The following is a 20,473-nucleotide window of genomic DNA, read 5'->3' as shown; positions in this document are numbered from 1 at the left end:
AGAGAGACCCAGAATCTGAAGCAGGATCCAGGCTCCAAGCTGTCAGCACAGAGCCCAATGTGGGGCTCCAACTCACAAACTGTGAGATCATGACCTGAGCTGAAGTCAGACGCTTAACTGACCGAATCATCAGACCCTACAATATCTACATTTTAAATCAGAGTGCTAACCAGAAGAGAAGGACTAAAGGCAACAGATTTCTGGGGGCACTGGGGTGGCTCAGTTGGTTAAGCGTCCAACTTCAGCTCAGGTCATGATCTCACGGTTTGTGGGTTCGCGTCTGGCTCTGTGCTGACGGCTACCTCAGAGCCTGGAGCCTGCTTCATATTGTGTCTCCCTCTCTCTCTGACCTTCCCCTGCTCACGCTCTCTTTCTCTCTCTCAGAAATAAATAAAAAACAGTAAAAAATTTTTTAAATAAATAAAAATTTTTTAAAAAGCAACAGATTTCTGGGCAGAGGAAGGTAGAACCCCAGGTAAACAGAATTTTGAGAGAAAGGCAAACCAGTGCCTAGAAGATAGATTAGTTCATAGACAATGTCCATGGAAGATTACTTGAATCTTCCATGTAGAGAAGACAGCCGCCAATGGAAACATGAGTGTCGGCAGCACTAAGCAGGTTTAATTCATTCAAGGAGTCTCACATAAAAGGCAACTAAAGAAAGTGTCTCAAATATTTTCTTAAGTGTTTCAAATATTTTCTCAACTGTTTTGAATATTTTCTTAACTTGGAAGCCCTGCTTTGTGTAAAACATGACAAGAGAAGCGCTGAGAGGCAAAATTACTGATAACAACTTCTAACAATAGAAAATTGTAACATATTTGGTTTACAAAGGTTGCACTCTTACTATGTCTTAACACCAGCATCGCGTGAGTATCACATTTACAGCAATATAAGCTGCATAACAAACCATATGTTTGTCATATTTTTCAGTAGCAATTCTGAGCTCATGAGACCTGCTGTACTTTGACATTTGCTGAACTAATGCTTGATATATTTGGACAAAATTCATTCAGGTACCCAAATTGTGTCTTATTTCACATCAGCTCACTTCCCCCTTTCTTTTGCTTTTGGAAAACTCCCTAAAAATCCATTTGGCTGTTTCTGATCACTTTAAAATGATTAAAATGTTTCCTTTTTTTGTCCAGAGGGGGAACGCTGATGCATTTTTACACTCAAAACTGAACAATGACTTTGTTTTGAATAACTGTGGTATGTACTAAATTTGGTCGTAGATGATGAGACCTTATGTAAAGAAAGCAGATTTTGAGTGTCTATATTTGTGAATGCTTTTAAAATGTCTTTCTGCACATACCTGATGCAGTCTGCTACTTGTGTTTAAATATGTTACTGTCCTGGGGTGCCTGGGTGGCTCGACTCAGAGCCACTCACAGTCCGTGAGTTCGAGCCATGCATCCAGCTCTGCACATGGAGCGCCTGTTTGGAATTCTCTCTCTCTGTCCCACCCTACTGTGTGCTCTCTCTCAAAATAAATAAATAAACTTTAAAAATAAATAAATAAATAACAGTCCTTTTGCCTATGGCCATTATATACATGATTCACTGATGACTTGATTCTATAAACAATAAAATTTGAAAAACATGAAGGTGCCTGGCCAGCTCAGTTGGTAGAGCATATGACACTTGATACTTGGGTCTGGAGTTCAAGATGCACGTTGGGTAGAGAGATTACTTTAAAAAAAAAAAAAGAAAAGAAAATGTAAACTATGTTATCTGAGTCATTGTGAAGTTTTAAAAACAATTAGGTTCAAGGGGCACCTGGGAAGCTCCGTCAGTTAAGTGTCTGACTGTTGATTTTGGCTCAGGTTATGATTCTAGGGTGAGGGTATGGAGCCTGCATGGCATTCTCTCTCCCCCCTCCCCTGCTCCTTCTCTCTCTCTCTCTCTCAAAATAATAATAATAATAATAATAATAATAATAATAACAATTAGGTTCCAGGAAGAACTCAATAGTATCTCCTGGTATGAATTTATGAGACTAGGTTATAAATCTTCACAATACTTTTGGCTAAAGGAGAAGAAAGGAAAAGGCCACTTAAATTGTAAAGTTTACAATTCTGTAAATTGAATTACAGAATACTTCATGATTAAGAGGTAATCAGTTTTATCACAGTAAATAATCAGTAGCTTGAACTGACGACTTATCAGTGCTGTCAAATACAAGACTTCAGTTTGATAAGAACTGATCACACAGTTATGTATTTGATATCACCCCAACATGGCTTAAAAGTGAGTGGAGGTTGAGGCATACACCTTTCTAAAACTGGGACCCTGAGCCTGTTTACTTGAATTACCGTCTGACCTTGGTGAGAAACATAATCATACAATTACGTGGTGATGATGCAGGATCAGTATGGGAAGAAGCTCCCTCTGCAGGAGTCCAGACTTAGGCTGCACTCAGGCCCAGGCCAGGCCTACTTCCCTCCTGGAAGACCAGAGCCCTGAGGGTGGCCCAGGAGAGCACTGCCCCCCCTACCCCCCCAAGTATTGAAAGAGATCCTGAGATAGCTTAAACACAAGAATACTCTCCTGGGGAGCCTGATGGAGGTACTGCTATCCCTGTGAATGAAAACAATTTTCATCCACAAACAGCTTTTACTTCTAGAAAATGTGTCATTTTATTGAGTGAATTCTGTCTTGTTGCCACATCCAGCCACTAGCCTTTCCCACATCACACCAGTAATACTGTATCTTCAGACTGTGTATGTGTTTTTATAATTTGTTTTTTAATTTTAGAGAGAAAAAGAGAGAGAGAGAGAGAGAGGGTGGAAGAGAGGGGCAGAGAGAGAGAGAGAGAGAGAGAGAGAGAAACGGAATCCTAAACAGGCTCCACACTTAGCGCTGAACCCAATGCAGGGCTCAATCCCACAATTCTGGGATCATGACCTGAGTCGAAATCAAGAGTCAGATGCTTAATTGACAGACCACCCACGCGTCCCTGTGCATATCTTTTAAAGAAACAACCTCTTTACTAGGAACTTGTAGCTTATTACACAATTCCCAGAATTTAAAAACAATTGTTTAATCCAAGTTGATATCAGGTTAATTCTCCCATAGCCTACCTGTGTATAGTTAAATAAGATAATGTGTGTTTTTGCCCCATTATATTTTATGGTTTGGATTTGTAACCAATCCATCTCAGCTGTTGAGACAATACTGAATCCTGGCACCTTCTAAGACGAGGAGGAAACCCCCACGTACGCAGCTCTCTCCGAGGTATTATGCTTCCGTTGCGTAGTTTCCTTCTCACAAAGTCTCTATGCGTTGTTCTTTTCCTGAAGTTAAAGAAGGAAGTGAAGCTCACAGAAGGTGCTGTAGCTGGTGAGAGGTGAGTGGATGCCTGGGTGGCACTTTCCAATATGGCACCAGTCTCTCATCACCAGGGGTCAATGGGAAACCTGATAAACTGGTCTTCCGTGTTTCCATTTGGAGGCTTGACAACACTTGGAAGTGGGCCAAGGACAAACACCTTGTAGGTCTCAGGGATGGCTCTTTTTTTGGCTCATGCAGGGCCAACAACTGCATGCATGTTGTTGTCACCGTGGAGTCTACTACCTCCCTGTGGAAACTGCATATCTTCTCTGACGGAGAGGATACCGGGAGAGATTTTGTTACATGTCTATCGCAAATCATGGTACATCGTACACAGCCTTTTCAAGTTTTTTTTACACCTATCTTTTAAAAATCTTTAAAGATAACTGAAGTTGGGTGCCTGGGTGGCTCAGTAGGATAAGCATCTGACTTCGGTTTAGGTCATGATCTCATGGTTTGTGGGTTCAAGCCCCTCGTCTGGCTCTGTGCTGACAGCTCAGAGCCTGGAGCCTGCTTCGGATGCTGCATCCCTCTCTCGCTCTGCCTCTCCCCCACTCGTACTCTGTCTCTGTCTCTACCTCTCTCTCAACAATAAATAAACATTAAAAAACATAAATTACTGAAGTTAGTTTGGTTGTATCTTTCATTTGTTCCTTTTCTTGGTGCTTACTTACCATCTGTTTTTTATAACTTTTTGGGTTTTGCTGGAAATTAAAATCAAACACATTCCAGTCTACCCTTTCTGGAAAATGTTCTTTTCTTGTTGAATTTTGGCACATTTGGCTGCTACCTGTTTTAAGTTTGTGAATGATTCTTGAGAACGGCTCAAATTACTTTCTTATAGTACCGTGGGATAGATTTCCAGTTGCTTTGAAGTTAAAGCGACAGGGTTTTCATGTTAGAAGTGTCTCTGCTATTCCTGGTTCTTTTAGAAAGACATCTTTCTCTTGTAATACTTTTTAATGCCCAACCTTTACTAGCTCTGGGATTATCTCTCTATAAACAGAGTCAAGGGACTTTTCTCCTCATTCTTTTTTAATCATAGATATTCAGAACTGCAACGAGTGTTAACTGTACCTCCGAGAACTATAGTGGTTATGCTGTCTTCCGCAAGACCCGAGAATGTGAGACAAGTTTGAGTTCAAGGGCAAATTTACAGTTCTTATTTTCTTTTTTTTCTTCTTCTTATTTAAAAATGTTTGCTTACTTTTGAGAGACAGAGAGAGACAGAGCACAAGCAGGGGAGGGGCAGGGAGAGAGGGAGATACAGAATCAGAAGCAGTCTCCAAACTGTCAGCACAGAGCCCGACGCGGGACTTGAACCCATGTACTGTGAGATCACGACCTGAGATCAGACGCTTAACTAACTGAGCCACCCAGGCATCCCTACAGTTCTTATTTTCAATCTCAGGTGTGTACTGGATAATTTCTCCTCAAGCATTCTTGTCATAGAAGTGCACATAAAAAGCAAGTGAAATTTAACAGCAAAAGGCTGGTGTTTTGAACTCCAAACGTCTGAGGGTTGAGTCTGCCGGCTGCTCAGCCATGTCAGCCAGTGTAGAGGAGCCACCGAGGGGCCTGCTGGCCCAGATGGATTCACTTAAGGCACCAGAACTACTTATCTGCTCCCTCTCTTCATCACATTCTGCCCCGCATTCCTGACAGCACTTAGCTCGACCTAATGGACAGAATGTGATTCCCAGATGATACCATATCATAAATCCAACCTTATAGTAACATCTTCAGTGCGTATGGAACCTACGTCGAGCTCATTCCAGAGTCTTATGTTCTGAAATAGAGCAGATGCTCTTGCTGGGCGTTTGAACAAGTTTAGAGCAAATCCACAGTTTTCTTTACCTCCAGGTGTGGGATATGGTAACCCCGGTCAGCTAAGAGCAGTCACCATTAGCAGGACGGGTAGGTAGTTTGTCTATAGCCGTCAATCTTCTGGCCTTTGGGTCATCTGTAACAGTTGCCAAGAAGCCTTGACCAAGGAGGGCCGAATGTTTGTGAGGCTTTGATGGGGATCTCAATTGTCCAATAATAGGAAATCTCTTCTTAGAGCCAGATGTCCATTCACTGAGTGTATTGAGCACATAACATAAGCTCTGGTCCAGGCTCTGCAGAGGGCATTTTACATACACATGATGGGCCCCAAGGGCATATGAGAGATAGTTTAAGTTTGCCCTTGGGTGTAGGGGATTTGGGATGTCATGTTTTGTGTCTGGCAATGTGCTTTTCCTCTTCTGTGTAGCAATCTCTCCTCAGTCTTCAGCTCTTGGGATAGATCTTGTTTCCCTAAGATGCCTGCTGGGCTCCCGATCTAAACCAGTCATCTGCCTCCTACTAACAGACCCCTCACATCACCTTGCTTATTTTCCTGATGACATGAATCACAACTTGTAATTAGATATTTGTTTGCAAGTGTGTGTATGTTCTACCTCATGCTTGTTTGTTATTTCAGAAGCTCAAGGACCCTCTCTCCGCTCCTTATTTTCTTTCTACTGTAACCCTGAATGCCTAACACACAGTGCCTAAGTGGTACATAGCAGGTCCTTAGTAACTATTGAATTAAGGGCATCGGAGTGGCTTAGTTGGTTGAGCATCTGACGTCGGCTCAGGTCATGATCTCACAGTTCATGAGTTCAAGCCCCACACTGGGCTCACTGCTGTCGGCGCAGAGCCTGTTTTGGATCCTCTGTCCCCCTCTCTCTCTGCCCCTCCTCTGCCTGCACATGCTCTCTCTCTCTTTCTCAAAAATAAACAGTAAAAAAAATATTGAATTAATAAATGAATCAATCATTAAGGGCTAGCTCGACTGAAATCCAATGATGAGAGCCCTTTTTTTTTTTTAAGTTTATTTATTTATTTTTGAGAGAGACACAGACAGTATGAGTGTGGGAAGGGCAGAGAGAGAGGGAGACAGAGAATCCCAAGTGAGTTTCGTGCTGTCAGCACAGAGCCTGATGTGGGCCTCAAACTCACAAACCATGAGATCATGACATGAGCCACAACCAAGAGCCGGATGCTTAGCTGACTAAGACACCCACACACCCCAGAGCCCTTATTTTCTTTAAAGCTTCCTTTTAAAAAATTTGTTATAAAGTTACCTACATTTAAAACTTTTATTAGTCAACTACTTTTAAACTGGTTTGGGAAAAGTTGCTCACACCTCAACTCCAGTACCTACCAAGAGACCTAAAAATGTTTCAGAGATGGTGGTATTTAGTAGATACCCCATTCCCTTAAATCCTGAAATGCTTGTTTCTATTGCAGCTTGCCCACTATTATCAGACTTACCTCTCAGTTGTAAGAACTATGGTCTCTAGAATTACTGTTCACATTGAGAGCATGGGGGGGGGGGGCGCGGTGTGGGAGGCGGAGAGCAAAATAACGTAAGGAATTTGGGAGGAAAATATTGGAGCTTCTGTTTATATACCTTTTTTTTGAAGTTTATTTATTTATTTTGGGAGAGAAGGAGAGTGCCAGCATGCACGGGGAAGGGGCAGACGGAGAAGGAGAGAGAGAGAATCCTAAGCAGGTTCCTCAGTGTTAGCACAGAGCCCCATATGGGGTTGGAACTCATGAACTGTGAGATCATGACCTGAGCTGAAATTGGAAACTTAACCAGTTCAGCCACCCATATGCCCCTGTTTATATACTTTTATCAACAGATAAGAAAAAATTAAGCTTTATGAATATTTAATGTATGTTTTGACAGTAGCTCGTGTATAAATTTATATATTGGGCACCTGGGTGGCTCAGTTGGTTAAGTGACCCATTCTTGATTTTGGCTCAGGTCATGATCTCATGGTTTGTAGGACTGTGTCCCCAGTTGGGCTGTGCTCTGACAGCATGGAGCCTGTCTGGGACTCTCTCCCGCTCTATGCCCCTCCCCCGCTCACTCACCCTTGAGCACACACATGCACATACGCTCTCTCTTTCAAAATAAATAAACTCAAAAAAATGTGTACATTAACATACATGCAAAGGTGGTACATGTTTACATGTTCACTTTTTTTTTTTTTTTTTTTTTTTTTTTTACTGATAGGGGTTCTTAACCTAAAAAGTATGGAAGCCACTAGACAAGAACATCATGTCTATGTGAGTTCATAGGCAGGGATCATGGCTAATACTTCTTTGCAGTCTTCAGATGGCCCAGCATAGTGATTGGAGGACATAGAAAGTGATGGAGAGCTGTTAGCTGGATATTTTTTCCCCTGTTTGCTTGATTAATGAGGTCAAAGATCACAGATGCTGTTCATGTCAAGACAATTAACTTTTCACTGGAAAAAATAAAGTCAGCAGGTGGTACCTCTGGCCTGTCTGTGGTTCCCCATTCCACTTTTAAACACTTATCATCAGTCCTAGGAAAACAACTGAAAATAGACGTCCCACTGACATGGGTCAGTAGAATTATCTCAGTATATAAAGGGCAGAATATTCCATATTTCCTATATACTTTCCCCTCTGGGATTCATGAATCATAGAAGCTGCTGCGTCTGTCCCTTGACTGAAGCATAAACCCACTGAAGTTGGCAAATGTGAAGCCAGAGGGTCATGGAGACACAGGCTGTCAGTTGTTACGTGTTGGAACCTTTTATGCTTTGCTTACATACTTCTGGTGGTGTGCAACTCACTGCCTCTTTTCAACGACTTTACTCCTTGCATTGACTTGAACTCTGCCCCTCCATGACTTCTGTTCATGGGTCTCAGAGCTTCCCCGCTCCAAATAAGCTTCTTCCACATAAATGCTTCCCAAGGGCTTTAGGAGCACTTCTTGTGTCTCTGATAGGTTTTTCTGCTGCTAGAAATCCTTAGCCTTCTCAAGTTTCTTCCATAGCCAGGGTCTTTAGTGAGTTCACATCCTAGTCATCCTCCTTAAAATGAGGTCCAGTTTGTCAGTCTCCCCTGGAATCCAGTGCCTAGAACTATATGTAATCATCAAGACATGGACTGGGGAGTGTAGGCCAGACATCTCCCTGCACTGAACGCTGCATTTCTATTAAGTAGATGAGCATGGAGATGGGTCTTCCTGTAGGCACATTACATGGAAGACACACATTAAGCCTTCGGACTAGGAAATCCCGTCTCTCTTCACCACGAGCAAGATATTTGCACCCCTATGTTTATTGCAACAAAGCTACAATAGGCAAGATATGGAAGCAGCCCAAGTGTCTACTAATAGATGAATGGATAAAGAAGACATGGTATGTGTGTGTGGAATATTACTCGGCTATAAAAAAGAATGACCTCTTGCCATTCATGACAACCTGGATGAACCTAGAGGGTATTATGTTAAGTGAAATAAGTCAGACAGAGAAAGATAAGTACCATATGATTTAACTTATGTGTGGAAGCTGAAAAACCAAAACAAACAAAACCAGACTCATAAATACAGAGAACAAACTGACGGTTGCTGGAGGGGAGGTGGGCAAAATAAATAAAGGGTAGTAAGAGATACAAACTTCCAGTCATGAAAGAAATAAGTTACAGGGATGGAGATTACAGCATAAGGAATATAGTCATAGTATTGCAATAATGTTGTATGGTGGCCACACTTACTCTGGTAGGCATGGCATAATGTGTAAAATTGTCAAATCACTCTGTTGTACACGTGAAACTAACACAACATGGTTTGTCAACTAAAAAAGAAAAGAAAAAGGGAAAGGTGAATCTTTTTTTCACTTTCTTTCCCCAAATCAAAATTCAGAATTTTCACGGTACTGTGGAGTTTAGAGGGAAAAGTGCTATAATGTAGGGCACCAACTATTTGCAGCTCTCTGTTCACTTTGGAACCTTCTCAATGACGACACAGGCTGATTTATGTTTTGTAGACAAACTGTACGTTCTCTTTTCTCTTTACATGATGTGACACATGCATTTTGGTGTACCAACAGAATCTGCAAACTTCATTCCTTTTACTAACAACATAACGTTCCATTGTCTTAATGTACCATGGTTTCCATAACCCTTTCCCAATTTTGAGCATTGGGCTACATTCCATTTTTCCAGTTATGAATGGTATTACCATAAACATCTTTGTGCTATTTGCTTTCCTTTCTCTTTTGCATATTTCGTTGGGGTATCGTCCAAAAATGGGACAATTGGGTCAAAGCATATGAACAGTTTTCTAGCTCTTTTTATATATATATAGCCAGACTGAACTTGAAATGGGATACATACTTTTCAAAAGTCCTAAATAAGACAGTGGGGCCAGAGAAATGTAGCTTAACTGGAAAAGTAGCTCTGCATGTGATATCAGACCTCCTTCCTGTCCTCTATCCTTAGCTCCAGGGATCTACATGTGAGAGAGAGAGGGTGTCAAAGACCCACACCCTCAGTAGGCCTCTCTGTTTTACCCAGAAGTGCGTCTTGCTTTTCTGTGAGAGAATTTTTAACTCTTGAGAGAATGCATAATGTGACCTGGATTCTAATCCAAGTTTTGTCAGCACCTTGCTGTGTGCTCTTAGATAAGTCACCTCATCTCTCTGAGCCTGATTCCTTTCTCATTTGTACATGAGGATACATGATAGTCCCTACTCAGGGTTATGAGAAGATATTTATACAATGTTGGGCTGTTGTTATTACCCAAGACCCACTTGGTGTGGGGGGCATGTTTCTCCTTTCTTCTTTGTACTGTCGGGTTGTGCTTGCCCTGTGGTTGATAAATAGACATGTGTTGTAGAATGCATGCACTGTCTTCACCCCTGATCTTGATTGATAGTGTTTGGGAACTGGAAAAACATAACAGAAAAGTCTGTGAAATAATCTATCTTTAAAGTGTGAAGAAAGGCCTGCCCTTGAATATTTGTGGGACATGTCAAGTTTGGGGCCTGTACTTTGACTCATTCACTGAGTCTAATATGTTCCTGTAGGATGAGTGTCCAGCTTCTTTCTTTCTTTTTTTAATATTTTTTAAAAAGTTCATTTATTTGAGAGAGAGAGAGAGAGAGAGACAGAGACAGTGAGTAGGGGGAAGGGCAGAGAGACAGGAAGAGAGAGAATCCCAAGCAGGCTCTGCACTGTCAGCACAGAGCCTGATACCGGGTTCAAATTCACAAATGGCAAGATCATGACCTGAGCCAAAGTTGGATGGTTAACTGACTGAGCCACCTAGATGGCCCTCTAGTTTTCCAAGACCTCCAAAGGTATAAGAGTTTGTAGAGAAGATGGGCTGGAAATTAGTGAAAGAGGTCAAAATAAACTGTTTCAGAGAAAGCTGCTTCCACGTAAGGTCCTGGGTCTCCAAGTCTCCAGGGTATTTATAGCATCCATGGTCTCTGAGAGGGATTTGGGATGATATGTTCCAAACCTGCCTTGCATCTTTACCGTATCCTTCCTGCTAGTGAAGAAGGACCAAGAGAAGTGAAATTATGCTTGTGTAGGTGGTCCGCTTCCACTGGGTAGAAATTTCTTCCATTCTCCAATGTTCTAGGTTAATAATGGTCACAAATTATTGCTACTTCTCCCATTGAGAGGTAAAGTCTAGTGCCCCTCTGCTTGGAGCTGAGCTGGCCTTTGTGACTTGTTTGATTGGGAAAAATGCTACACAAGTGACATTCTGAAAAACTGCAGCTTCTACCCAAGTCACTTGAAACACTTTCCTTGGGAGTCCTGAGCCGCCATGTAAGTCCTTGAGTATCCCAAGACTCCATGCTGTAGAAGGCAAATGAACATGCTCTGGTAAACTGTTCAGCGAAGCCCACCAGGGCTCTAGACATCTGAGTGGAGCCATATTGGACCTTCCAGGTGAGGGCATCGGCATCCAGTCACACTGACTGGCCTCAGTTGATGCCACGTGGAACTGAAAAATTGTCCAATTGAACTCGCCCAGATTCTTGACTCACAAAATCATGAGACAGAACGTTGTTTTAACCTGCTAAGTTCTGGGGCAGTTTATTATCCAGAAATAGGTAGGTGAACATCAGGGTTTCCTGGGCTGTGCTGAGCCTTGGCTCTACCGCATGTCTATTAATCAGCTCCACTCAGCAGAACTTGCGCTTGGGTTTGTGAGCCCCCTTCTTACTGTTTGGACTAAATCTCAGAGGCCATGCAGAAGTCATTGACGTCAGTCGTTCCATTTGACAGAATTCCCTAAATGTATTTCTGGACTACAGTCTATTATTTACGATCCCTTGTTGAATTTTACAGTCAAATAGGGCAAGAGTGGGCAGTATTCCAGAATCCCAGCTAATGGACTTTTCCGTTGCGTTTAAAGAGGAAATGACAAAGCAAAAATATCTAGAGCTGTTCCTATTAAACTAGTCCCCCCACGAGTTAGGTGTGGGGTGACTCTACTGTATGGCAGCCCCATTCTGAAAGTCTCAAATACTAAATGAGGACCTGTTTAGAGCATCCACATATTTAGGACAATCAGTACAACTTCCTGACTGCTTTCAGCTCTCTTCAGGTGATCCAGGAGATTTTATTTAAATTTATTTAAGAACCTGAGAAGGCTAAAAATGTACATTCCCTTGCTGATGTTTTCATGTACCACATGACTTTAGCAGGGCCCAGACACATAGGAAGAATCCAAAATGATGAAACAATGACTTTTCAGTTTTCAGGCTTCTCTGCCATGGCATGACAATTATTAACTAAGAAATTAATCATTAAGGGTATTAATGGAATCAGTCCAATTGGTCACATTGCTTCTTACACAATGGAACTGATTAATGTCTGGCCTTGCCCAATATCCCTGATGAACATAGATGCAAAAATTCTCAACACAAAATATATATGTATACCAGCAGACCGAATTCAACTATACCTTAAAAAAAAGGAATTAACCATGATCAAGCAAGATTTATTCCTGAGTTGCCAGGGTTGTCCAGTATTCACGAATTGATCAATGTGATATATCACATCAATAGGAGAAAGGATAAGAACCGTATGATCATTTCACTAGATCCAGAAAAAGCATTTGACAAAGTATAACATCCATTCATGATAAAAACCCTCAAGAATTTAGGGTTTTTAAATTCATATTTTATTTTTTAATTTACATCCAATTTAGTTAGCATACAGTGCAATAATGATTTCAGGACTAGATTCCAGTGATTTGTCCCCTGTGTATAATACCCAACAAGTGCTCATCCCAACAAGTATCCTCCATAATGCCACTTACTCATTTAGCCCATGCCCCCACCCACAATACCTCAAATTAGGGTTTTTAAAAAAAAAAAAATCTTTTTTTTTTTTTAATGTTTTATTTACTTCTAGGAGAGAGAGAGAGAGAGACAGCGTGAGCAGGGGAGGGTCAGAGAGAGAGGGAGTCACAGACTGAAACAGGCTCCAGCCTCTGAGCTGGCAGTCAGCACAGAGCCCGACGCGGGGCTCGAACCCACGAACCGCGAGATCATGACCTAAGCGAAAGTTGGACGCTTAACCGACTAAGCCACCCAGGCGCCCCTAAAAAAAAAAAATCTTTACTGTTTATTTCTTTTTGAGAGAGAGAGACAGAGTGCAAGCCGGGGAGGGACAGAGAGAGAGGAAGACACAGAATCTGAAGCAGGCTCCAGGCTCCTAGTTGTCAGCACAGAGCCCAATGTGGGGCTTGAATTCACAAGCTGTAAGATCATGACCTGAGCTGAAATCAGAGGCTTAATCGACTGAGCCACCCAGGCACCCAACAAATTAAGTTTAGAAAGAACATACCTCAACATAATAAAGGCTATCTATGAAAAACCCACAATTAATATCAGCCTTAATGGGGGAAAGAATGAAAGCTTTTCCCCTAAGATCAAGAACAAGACAAGGATGTCCATTCTTACCACTTTTATTCAACATAGTACTGGAAGTCCTAGTTACAGCAATCAGACAACAAAAAGAAATAAAAGGAATCCAAATCAGTAAGGAAGAAGTAAAATTTTCACTATTTGCAGATGACATAATACTATATATAGAAAACCTGAAAGATTCCACCAAAAACCTGAAAGATTCCACCAAAAAACTGCTAGAATTGGTAAACAAATTCAGTAAAGTTGCAGAATACAAAATCAATGTACAGATGAGTGCTTGGCTGGCTCAGCCAGTGGAGCATGTATGTCTTGATCTTGGCGTAGTAAGTTCGAGCCCCATGTTAGGGATAGAGTGTACTTAATAAAAAAAATTTTAAGAAAAATATCAATGTACTGATATCTGTTGCATTTCAATACACCAATAACAAAGCAGTAGAAATAGATATTAAGAAAATAATCCAATTTACAATTGCACCAAAAATAATAAAATACCTAGGAATAAACCTAACTAAAGAAATGAAAGACCTGTACTTTGAAAATTATAAAACACTGATTAAAGAAATTAAAGATGACACAAGAAATTGAAAGACATCCCATGCTCATGGATTGAAAGAACAAATATTGTTAAGATGTCTATACTACTCAAAGGAATCCACACATTTAAAGCAATCCCTATCAAAATACCAACAGCATTTTTTACAGAACAAGAACACAAAAGACCCTGAATAGCTAAAGTAATCTTTAAAAAGAAAAGCAAAGCTGGAGGCATCACAATTCCTGACTTTAAGTTATATTACAAAGCTGTAGTCATCAAAACAGGTTGGTACTGGCACAAAAAGAGGCGCACCGATCAATGGAACAGAATAGAAAGCCCAGAAATAAACCCACAACTATATGGTCAATTAATTGTTGACAAAGCAGGAAGGAATATCTAATGGGAAAAAGATAAGTCTCTTCAACAAATGGTGGTGAGAAAACTGGACAACAACATGAAGAATGAAACCAAACTAATTTTTTTTTAAATTTTTTTAATGTTTTATTTATTTCTAGGAGAGAGAGAGAGAGACAGCGTGAGCAGGGGAGGGTCAGAGAGAGAGGGAGTCACAGACTGAAACAGGCTCCAGCCTCTGAGCTGGCAGTCAGCACAGAGCCCGACGCGGGGCTCGAACCCACGAACCGCGAGATCATGACCTAAGCGAAAGTCGGACGCTTAACCGACTAAGCCACCCAGGCACCCCCCAAACTACTTTCTTACACCATGCACATAAATAAATTCAAAATGGACTAAAGACCTAAATATGAGACCTGAAATCATAAAAATCCTAGAAGAGAACACAAGAAGTAACTTCTTTGACCGAGGCTCTAGCAACTTCTTCCTCGATATGCCTCTTGAGGCAAGGGAAACAAAAACAAAAATAAGTTGTTGGGACTACATCAAAATAAAAAGTTTCTGCACAGCAAAAACAAAAGACAAACAAAACTGAAAGACAACCTACAGAATGGGAGAGGATATTTGCAAATAACATATCCAATAAAGGGTTAGTATCCAAAATATATAAAGAACTTATATAACTCAACACCCAAAAAACATGGGCAAAAGACACGAGGAGACATTTTTGTAAAGAAGACATCCAGATGGCCAACAGACACACGAAAAGATGCTCAACATCGCTCATCATCAGGGAAATGCAAATCAAAACCACAATAAGTTATCACCTCACACCTGTCAGAATGACTAAAATCAACAACACAAGAAACAACAGGTGTTGGCGAGGATGTGGAGAAAGAGGAACCCTTGTGCACTGTTGGTGGGAATGAAACTGGTGCAGCCACTGTGAAAAACAGTATGGTCGTTCCTCAAAAAGTTAAAAATAGAACTACCTTATGATTGAGAAGTTGCACCACAAGGTATTTACACAAAGAATACAAGAGCACTAATTCAAAGGGATACATGCACCCCTATGTTCATAGAGGCATTATTTACAACAGCCAAGATATGGATGCAGTGCAAGTGTCGATTGATGTGTGAATAACAAATATGTGGTGTATATATACATATATATATATGGAATATTATTCAGCCATAAGAGAGAATGAAATCTTGCCATTAGCAATTATAGCAATTATTATTATTAGCAATTATAGAGAATATAATGCTAAGTGAAATAAGTCAGTCAGAGAAAGTTAAATACTATATGTTTTTACTCATATGTGGAATTTAAGAAATGAAACAAATAAGCAAAGGGAAAAAAATGAGAGAGAGAGAGAAATCAAGAAACAGACTCTTAATTACAGAGAACAAACTGAAGGTTATCAGAGGGGAGGGAGGTGGGGGATAGGTTAAGAGATGATAGGGATTAAGGAGTGCATTTCTAGTAATGATCACTGGGTGATGAATGGAAGTTTTGAATCACTGTATTGTACCTGAAGCTGATATAATGCTGTATGTAGACTAACTGGAATTAAAATTAAATTTAAAAACCAAGGGGCTGGGGCGCCTGGGTGGCTCAGTGGATTGGGCGTCCGACTTCAGCTCAGGTCATGATCTCACAGTTGGTGGGTTCGATCCCCGTGTCGGGCTCTGTGCTGACAGCTGGCTCAGAGCCTGCAGCCTGCTTCAGATTCTGTATCTTCTCTCTCTGACCCTCCCCTGCTCATGCTGTCTCTGTCTCTCAGAAATAAATAAAACATTAAAAAAAAAAAAAAGGGTTCTTCCTGGGTGGCTCAGTCAGTTATGTCTACCTCTTTTTTTTTTGTTAACCTTTATTTATTTTTGAGAGACAGAGAAAGACAGCAGGAGCAGGGCAGGGGCAGAGAGAAAGGGAGCTCAGAATCAAAAGCAGGCTCCAGGCTCTGAGGTGTCAGCACAGAGCCTGACATGGGGCTCGAACCCTCAAACCATGAGATCATGGCCTGAGCCAAAGCCAGATGCTTAACCAACTGAGCCACCCTTAAGTGTCCAATTCTTGATCTCCACTCAGGTCATGAACTCACGGTTCATGAGTTCCAGTCCCGTGTTAGGCTCTGCGCTGTCAGAGCAGAGCCTGCTTGGGATTCTCTCTCTCCTTCTCTCTCTGTCCCTCTTCCTCCTACCCATCTCTCTCTCTCTCAAAATAAAGTAAAAAACAAAAACAAAACAAACCTTACACTTTATCTTGACCTTCATTCAACTCATCCAAGCAGATTCTCAAAGGTTAGTATTTCTATAGTGATTCATTTCTTCTTCGTTCATTTACTTTTTCCACCAATGCATTTATTTGCTTATTCAACAAGCATTGATTTAATGCTTCAAATGTGCTCGATATTGTGCTAAGCTTCTGAGACGGAAGATGAAGGGCACATAGCTCTGTTTTCCAGGGGCTCACTGTACTTAGTAGATCCTCAGTAAACAGTTGCTGAATAAGTGACCTTTCTCTGAGAGGCCATGTTGGGAGAATGAAGCTCAGAGAAAATAATGAGCACCAAGCTAGACAATCACAAAGCAAGAGGGAGCCCAGGAGCGTCTGACACCATCCTGACCACACCCCTGTACTCCCTTCTTCTCCTGCTCTGTTCTTACTGGCCCTTCCTTGTGTTGCTCATACATGGATTTAAAGTGTGAGGCTTCACATGTTCATGCTGAAAAAGTCCTCCTCTAAATTCTTCTGCACGATGTCTCCTTGCTGCAAGGTGATGCTTACTGGAGGATCCTATTGCCAATTATAGAGCGTTCTCTATTATTCTGTTATGGAAAAGCAACAGCTGTATTCCAATAAAAACAAAAGTCAGCTCAGGAGGAATTTTAGTCCGTAAAAGATGCCAAAGTCTCTCTCAGAGAGTAAGATAAGGCCAGTCTTATCTTTGTAGCTAAGTGAGTTGGTTGGCACTGAAAGTGTGCTGGGGGGCCCTGTCATTTAAGGAGCCCGGAAGTCCTGAAGCCCAGGTCATAACCGCACCGTGTGCAGACTTTGGAGGCCTCGGAACCGAAGAACAGCCTGAAACCCAGCTGATTTGGTAGCGAGAGGGCATTGCCACTGACTCCGCCCCTCACCTAACCTCCTCTTTTAACAACGCCCAGTCCTGCCTTTAGAGCCCTTCCCCCTTTTCCATTCTGAGCACAGACATGGCCAGTCAAAGCCAGGATTCCAGAAGATAGGAAAATGCTTGGCCTATACTCACACCAATAGAATGGGGCAGTGATTGAAGCAATTCCCAAAGGCAGTTACTAAAGAGTCTAGCATTTATCACAGGTCACTTTTTTTATTAAAAAAAATTTTTAATGGTTATTTAAAAAAATTTTTTTAGTGTTATTTATTTCTTAGAGAGAGAGAGAGAGAGAGAGACAGAGGGAGCAGAGGAAGGTCAGAGAGAGAGGGAGACACTGAATCTGAAACAGGCTCCAGGCTCTGAGCTGGCTGTCAGCACAGAGCCCAATGCGGGGCTCGAACCCACAAACCGTGAGATCATGACCTGAGCTGAAGTTGGACGCCTAACCCACTGAGCCACCCAGGCACCCCTATCATAGCTCACTTTTAAACAGGTTCAGCTGCTGAGGAGCCAGGGAGTTACACACAAATCCAATGTGGCTGATGGGAAAGTTCCCTGAGTTTCAGAATAGAGACTGGAGGCCCCATCTAGTAGACCTCCTGGACACTCAGCCAATGTGAGCCAGGTTGACCCTGGTTTCCAGTTTAAGGGACTCTGAATCTTGGCCTGCCCTTTGTGCATGTCCTTGGCTTCTCTCTCAAGAAGCGCTCGAACTTCCTTTCACCTTGGACTCCTGGTCTTCACTCTGTACACCAAGAGCCAGGTGGTGGTAGGAAGGAAGTAGCATGGTTACCCGCTTCGATGCTGGTGCTGACCTGTTCTCTCATCCAATAACTGAGCTTCCACTTGTTCATCTGTCATCTGTCTTGCTGATGTCTGTCAAGGGCTCTCTCTCAGCCTATTCTCCTTCTGATATTGCGTCCCTCTTGCTATCACTCCCTGGAGCACCTGAATGGAATCTTGCTGCAATGGTACTGGGAGTCATCACAAATTGGTCTGAATCAAGTTCATTACAAAAATATTAGACTTACAGGGGCACCTGGGTGGCTCAGTCAGTTGAGCGTCCATGTCTTGGTTTTGGCTCAGGTCATGATCTCACAGTTTGTGAGACGGAGCGCTGTGAAGAGTTCCACACTGAGCGCCCTGATTTGGGATTGTCTCTCTCGACCCCTCTCCTGCTCATGTGTATGCATGCGCACACGTGCACTTTCTCTCCCTCTCTTTCAAAATAAATAAACTTAAAAAAATATTAGACTTATGAAATAAAAAGAGCTTTGTCCAGGAAAAAAAACCACATGTCTTTAGTGAGAAAAAAAGCAGGACCTAAAATTGTACAATATAGCATACACTTAGACTTATGAACTTATTTAGAAGAAATAACAATCCTTAATGTGTATGTGCCTAACAACAGAGCATCAAAATATGTGAAGCAAAACTGAGAAAACTGCAAGACGAATGCACTGTTGTAGTTGGAGACTTCAACACCTCTCTATCAGAAGTATAGAGAGATCCAACAGACACAATATCAGTAAGAACATAGTTGAACTCAACAGCACCATCAATCAGCTGGATACAATTGACATTCATAGATTACTTCATCCAATAATGGCAGAATACACATTCTTCTCTCTCTCTTTTTTTAATGTTTATTTATTTATTATTGAGAGACAGAGAGAGACAGAGCATGAGCAGGGGAGAGGCAGAGAGAGGGGGGAGACACAGAATCTGATGCAGGCTCCAGGCTCTGATCTGACAGCACAGAGCCTGACACGGAGCTCAAACTCACAAACCGTGAGATCGTGACCAGAGCCGAAGTCGGACGCTTAACCAACTGAGCCACCGAGGTGCCCCTATACGTTGTTCTCAAGCTCAGATGGAATATTCACCAAGTTCACATTCTGGGTCATAAAACCCACCTTAACAAATGTAAAGGAATAGAAATCATACAATGTTTACTCTCGGCCACAATGGAATTAAACTAGAAGTCAAGAATGTAAAGGTAGCTTTAAAATTCCTGAATATTTGAATGTTAAGCAGTACACATCTAAATAATGCATGGTTCAGGGTGCTTGGGTGGCTCAGTTGGTTAAAGTGTCTGACTCTTGATTTTGGCTCAGGTTATGACCCACCAGTTCATGGGATCAAGCCCTTCATGGGGCTCTGTGGTGACAGTGGAAAGCCTGCTTGGAATTCCTCTCTCTGCCCCTCCCATGCTCACTTTCTCTCTCTCTCTCAGTCTCAAAATAAATAAATAAATATTTAAAAATAAATAAGTAACACATGGTTCAAGTATAAATTTCAAGTGAACTTTTAATATTTTAACTAAATGAAAATAAAAATGCAATTTATCAAAATATGTGTGTGTGGGGTGCACCTGGGTGGCTTGATCGGTTGAGCACCTGACTTTTGATTTATGCTCAGGTCATGATCCCAGGATTGTGGGGTCAAGCCCCACTTTGGGCTCCATTCTGAGCATGGAGCCTACTTGAGATTCTCTCTCTCTCTCTGTCCCTCCCTTGTCTCTCTTTCTCTAACACACACACACACACACACACACACACACCCCAAAACATCAAAAGAAGCAGGACATAAAATAGTATAGCATAACATAAACTTAGACCAGAACAAAGAAAAGAAATAGGCCCATGTAAATATCACCAAAATGATCTTTGACAAAGGAGCAAAAGCAATACAATGGAGAAGATGGTCTTTTCAATAAATGGTGTTGTAACAACTGGACATTCACATAGGAAAAAAAAAACCCTAGACACAGACCTTATATCCTTCACACACACACACATACACACACAACCCCTCAGAATGGAGCCAACCTAAATGTAAAGGCAAAACTATAAAACTCCTAGAAGATAACAAGAGTGAATCTAGTTGATCTTGGTTATGGCAATGACTTTTGAAATATAACACCAATGGCATGATCTATAAAAGAAATCATTTAAATCTGTACTTCACTGAAATTAAAAACTTATGTTCTGCAAAAGACTGTTAAGAGAATGAGAGAACAAACCACATGGTGGTATAAAATATTTATGAAAGACATCTAATAATTATTAATCAGAATATGTAAAGAACTTCTTAAAACTTAACAATAAGATGAACAACCTAATTAAAAATGGACAAAATATCTGAACAGAAACATCATTAGGGGATTGCAAAATAAAAGGATGAGATATGACTGCACACCTATTAGAATGGCAAAACTCCAAAACTCTAACAACACCAAATGTTGGTGAGAATGTAGAGCAATGGGAAGTCTCATTCACTGCTGCTGGGAATGTAATATGGTACAGCCACTTGGGAAGACAGTTTGGCAGCTCCTTACAAAACTAAATATACTCTTACCATATGATCCA

This window comes from Hyaena hyaena, unplaced genomic scaffold, assembly GCF_003009895.1.
Source record: "Hyaena hyaena isolate Hyena2069 unplaced genomic scaffold, ASM300989v1 scaffold_17, whole genome shotgun sequence".
Lineage (NCBI taxonomy): Eukaryota > Metazoa > Chordata > Mammalia > Carnivora > Hyaenidae > Hyaena > Hyaena hyaena.
This window is presented reverse-complemented; position numbering follows the sequence as displayed.